Source organism: Pistacia vera, unplaced genomic scaffold (genome assembly GCF_008641045.1).
Source record: "Pistacia vera cultivar Batoury unplaced genomic scaffold, PisVer_v2 Contig200, whole genome shotgun sequence".
Lineage (NCBI taxonomy): Eukaryota > Viridiplantae > Streptophyta > Magnoliopsida > Sapindales > Anacardiaceae > Pistacia > Pistacia vera.
Window position 1 is genome coordinate 484,529 of NW_022196003.1, and position 6,000 is coordinate 490,528.

Here is a 6,000-nt window from a genome sequence, read left to right on the forward strand (position 1 = left end):
TTAGATCTCACAGTTTTATTGATTCCGAGGCCTCCGTTTCCTTCGACCAAGTTATAAAAGTTTTAGCCGCTCATGGCCATCATTAAAACTCGAAAGAGAAAATTGCAGAAGAGAGGTAATCTCCCCTAATCTGATCTCTCTTCCCCTTTTAAGAATATCCAATTCAAATTTGGAATATCTACTAAATCTCCTAAAAATATTCTAATATCCTAAAATAACATTTTATCCTAATCTGATTAATTGAAAATAAAATAAAGTCCTAATGTAAAATAGGAAAGTGGTGTTTCTAGCTGTAACTTGCGTGCAACAGGTCTTCAAAACTTCCAATAATAAACTGCCTAATTGACTTGCATGATAGGGCAAAATGTTCCAAAACATCAGCAGTGCAAGTGCATCAACTTCAAGCCCGATTACAACCTTGATTAATCGAGTATATCTCCAAACTCAAAACATGAAAGTTGTAGATCTCTTTCTTAGGGTTCCATAGCATTTTGAATCATCTCAATCGGAGCTCGGATGAGAGAGTTATGCCCAGATTACAAAGCGATGTCAAAACTATCTGAATTCACCTAATTAGTTCCGTTTTGCATTTAACGCCTCCATTTGCATCCTAAATCAAAATAGTATAATAATGAGTATATTTAGGCAACAAATAAGTATAAAAGACTAGACATTAAGGGGGGTTAAATATGACATTTTGCATTCTCATCAGTTTACAATAAATTCATGGGCAAATTTTACTCTTATCAAAAGACCGCTAACTTGAGGGCCAAGATCGCAACGTTTTCTCAAATGGAAGGAGGGCCTTTTTATGAGGCATGGGACAGATTTAAGTTGCTTCTCATCTAATTTCCTCACTATCATTACCCGCTTCAATTACAAAATTAGTTTTTCTATGATGGATTGACACAACAATGTCAATATATGGTGGACAAAGCTGCTAGTGGAGCAATGGGCAAGAAAACTGTTGTAGAAACGGTTGAGTTATATGAGATGTTGGGTGCTAATTCTCAACAAAAGAACGTGAGAGGAAGAAGAGTTGGAGTACATGAATTAAGCTTTGACAATGAGATGGCTATGCAACTTGTTGCATTGACTAAGCAAGTGAAACTTCTAAATACCAAAAATACAACAAATAATGAGGTATGTGGAGTTTGTGGTGTTTTAGGGCATGGTGCTAACACTTGTTCTTTGTCTTATGACTCTTATGTAGGGAATGAACAAGAACAAGCCAATTTGATGGAGTCTTACCAACCTAAGCCTAGGAATGATCCTTATTCAAACACTTATAACCCTAAGTGGAGAAATCATCTTAATTTCTCTTGGAATAATAATAATCTTGCCTTTACCAAAAACCCAAGGCCTATTCAATTTCCAAACCAAGCCATACCACTTAACCAACTTAGAAATTCAACCTTGGAAGAAAGCTCAAATGCCTTTATTCAAGTTAGTAGAGGAAATCAAGAGAGAAATAATCAAAGGCTAGATTCTCTAGAAGCATCTATGAACAGGGTAGAAGTGCAAGTTGGGCAACTTGCGAGTCAACTACAAGGACATCAACAAGGAAAGTTGCTGAGTCAACCCGATCAAGTGAAGGCTATTACAGTCCTTTGAAGTGGTAAGATTTTAAATAAAGATGTTGAAAATAAAAATTCTAATGACTTACCACATGATGTAGAAAATTCGGATGAGGAGTGTGATAGACATGAAAATCCTAAGGAAGTGCAAGAAAAGGATTTTCAATTGTCTAAGCCAATCAATAAGGATGAAGGAACAAAGGATTTCTCCTCACCAACACTCTATAAGGCGACGAAGCCTTATAGACCTCCACTTATCCAAATAGACTAATGGACAATAAACAAATAAGCAATTTTCTGAAATTTTTGATATGCTTTCTAAAGTTAACATTAACTTGCCTCTTTTGGATGTTATCAGGAATATGCCTTCCTATGTAAATTTTTTCAAGGAACTCAACACCAAAAAGAGGAGATATGGAAGAATGAGAAAGTCATGGTTTCGGAAGTTGCTAGTGCGGTGCTCCAACAAAACTTGCCTCCTAAATTGAAAGATCTTGGAAGTTTCAACATAAACATCACCATGGGAGACAAGAAAATCGCAAAAGCTTTGCTATACTTGGGAGCGAGTATCAATCTCATGCTTTACTCAATATACTTGCAACTAGGTCTAGGGGACCTTAAGCCAACAACTATGACCCTTCAACTTGCGGATAGATCAATCAAATACCCAGAGGGGATAGTTGAGGATTTGTTGGTGCAAGTCAATAAGCTGATTGTTCCTATCGATTTTGTGGTTTTAGAAATGGAAGAAGTTGATGCGTGTTTACTACAACATGCAAAAATAGCAAGTATACTAGTCGCAAAAAGTAATAAAGTGATGAGTGAGTATCGTTCCCACGAGGATAGTGTTACTAATTATCGATTTTTCTAGTTTAAGTCCTAATTGAAGCAACAATAAATTGGATTGATGGAAGATTAACAAACTAAATATAAATGCAAAACCCAACAACTTAACTAATTAAACAATTCTAAAACAAATGCTAGGGTGTTGAATTCACCTAAATACGCTAACCCAAATCATAGAATCTATTACCCAAGTTCTAATTCCTTGATTGAAAATCGAATTCCCTAAGTTGTAAAACATACATTCTCATGCTACATTTCCCTACTTATCCCTATTAAGCTTCCGCACCCAACAAAATGAAGATTAATAGTTCAAAGGATTTTAAGCTTTGTGGAATTCTATCTAGATTTCATAGATCGCTAAACCTATCTCTAGCGTTTGCTAATCTATGGTATTTATCCCAAGAGGCACAATCACAAATCACTTCTCAGTCTCATTGTGAACAACACACATTTGAATGGTGATCAAGCATCCAAAAGACATTAAGCAAAGAGATAAACACTCAATCATGAAATTAAAACTCAAAGTAATTCAATCCATATAAATTTGAATCATTGTATCAAGATTACATCAAACCCTAGCTAAACAACTCAGTTCATACTCAAAAACGAAATAAAACAACAAAAACAAACTGAATCAAGATTCATCATTGAAAAGCAAGCAAAAGATGGAGAAATCTTCTCTAATTTGAAGCCCAAATCTTCAATAATCTTCTCCTTCCATGAGCTGCCTCCCAAACACGACCAGCCCCGTTTTCTTTCCTTTTCGCTCTAATTTATACCTCTCTCACTTAAGGACGAAGCCCTAGCAAACCAAAACGGTCGTTTTATTTTGCATCTGATGCAGGTTTCGCCGCGGCGAAGATTTTTCTCGCCGCAGCGAAGAATTACAGGCCCAATTTGAGCATGTAGAGTTAGAATCTGGACAAGCGTTAAACATATAAATTGTAGCCTTTCAATTATCTTTCTTTTCGTTAAGAATCAGCACAATCCGAGGTCTACAGCTCAAGTTATGGCAGAAATACTGAAGCAGTCCAAAGACGTTTTTCTTCAATCCCAGCGTCCTTTTCACGATTCAAGCCAAGTTTTCACCTTTGTCCAGTCAGAATTAGGAAAAACCCAAAACATGAACGTTGTAGCTCTCTTCTTAGCTTTCCAAAGCTCAAATTCAGGTCATTCCGAGTTTCAAGCTCAAGTTCACAATTTATGCTTAAAACTGTCATTTATGCTAAAAATCATCGTTTAGGCCTACAAAGACAAATTAATAGAATATGTAGAATTGGCCCAAATTGATGAAAAGTATCCTAAATCCTATCAAAATTAAATCAAAATCATAGTGTAAAAATGCTTATCAGAAGTACCTTCAAAGGACAAGGAGCATACAATTTTGCTTGGTGAACCATTCATGGTGACAACAAGACAATCATAGATGTCCATAAAGGGAAGTTAACCATGGTAGTCTTGGGAGAGACTATCGAATTTAAAGTGTTTGGTTCTCTACCATTCCTTCTACTTCTATATGATGAGTGCTCTTTTATTCATTGTGTGGACTCTGGTTTATGACACTTATGCAAAAGATGATAGAAGATAAGCTTGAATAACACTTGATAGGGTAGAGGAAACACTTGATGAGGAAACTAAGGGATTCATGAGATACTAGATAGAGCAATTCATGTTTTACGACAAGAAAAGTCTAGTAAATCCTTAGAGTTCCAAAATCCCCAATAGGGATGGCCTCCTTGAATATGCAAGGAGAAACGTTTGCCAAGACGTTAAGGAATGCTTGGTAGGAGGCAACCTAACTACCTTTGGTAGTTTCTTTCTTTTCTCTTTTATTTGGTGTTTTTTAGGTTTTTTTTTTTTTTTTTTTTTTGTTATTTATCTATTCCCTTTAAATGCCTTTCTAAACACATGTTTTCTTGCAAGCAATGAGGACCTGTTTAGTTTAGGTTTGGGGGTCCAAATTTTTTTTTTTCTTTTTTTAAAATTTGATTTTGGTTGGTAACTAGATCTTTTATGCAATTTGGGTTTATTTGTTAGCAATTTCAAAAGTTTGATTGTAAATTGATACATACTCATGTTCCATAGACCATGCTCTTGATATTGAAGTTGAGATGAACTTAGAATTAACGATAAGAAACAAATAGTGGAGAATACCTTGTGAGTTCTTGAGCCATGAGCCTTTGATTGAGAAAGTTAGTTTTCTTGAGCCTCTTAATTTTTTTTTTTTCAAATGTACTTACATTTAGGTCGGTTCATTAGGCATTTATACTGGGTAGCTCTGAGTTGGAAGGACATTGAGAGATGATGTTAGGATAGAGTTTTCCCCTATAAAAGCTTAATCCACACCCTTTTTTGTGCGCCAATTACCACTTTTAAAGCAAACACTTAGCCTTTTCTTTCATCACTACATCAATCCTTACCCATTCAACCCAATTTAAGCTATACCTTATAGCTGAGAAGCCAAAGTGATGAGACAAGTTAAGAAGGCTAAACTCGTATTGAAAACATGGTGAGTACCAAGGACATGTTTGTTGTTTGTAAAAAAAAAAAAAAAAAACGGAGACGAATTGAAAAAAAAAAAAAAAGGATAGCATCCTGGTCAAAAAAACGAATTTTTCTTGTATTTCATAATGAGATGTACAATGAATTTATAGCAAAAACAAAACTAAATCTAGGAAGTAAATTGTTACATTCCTATTATAATTCTATTTCCTATTCCTATTATAATTATATTTCCTATATACAATGATAATAATTCTATTTTCATATTACAAAGAGAATAATTCTATTTCCTATTTACATTTCAACATCCCCCTCAAGCTGGAGCATATAGTCATATGCACCAAGTTGTTACAAATAAAGAACACGAGAACCTTTGAGAGACTTAGTGAGGATGTGCTGAACTGGTCATTGGAACTAACATAACTAGTTGCAATAAACCCTGATAGAACTTCTCTCGAACAAAGTGACAATCAATTTCTATGTGTTTAGTCCTCTCATGAACACTGGATGAAGCAATATGAAGGGCAGCCTGATTATCAGAGTAACTTCATTTGTGATACTTTGAAAAATCTCAACTCTTGAATTAGTTGTTTTAACCAAACCAGCTCACAAGTGGCTAAGGCCATTGCACGATACTCTGCTTCAGCACTTGATCTTGCAACAACCACTTGTTTCTTACTTTCATGAAACTAGGTTTCTCCAATAGAACACAAATCCTGAGATAGAAAGTCTATCGATGGAGAACCTGCCCAGTCGCATCTGAATATCACAATATGCGAATGGCCTATTTTTATACAGTAAGCCTCTACCTGGTGCTCCCTTGATATACCTTAAAATTCGGACAACTGCATCCTAATGACTATCACACGGAGTTTGAAGGAACTGACTCACAACGCTGACAGAAAAGGAAATATCCGGTCGTGGATAGTAAGATAGTTAAGTTTTCCAACAAGTCTTCGATACCTTCCAGGATCAGTAAGAGGCTCCCCTTGTCCCGGTAAAAGTTTTAAATTAGGAATCATAGGAGAGTCTATTGGTCTGCAATCTGACATCCTGTTCCTCTAGAATATCTAGT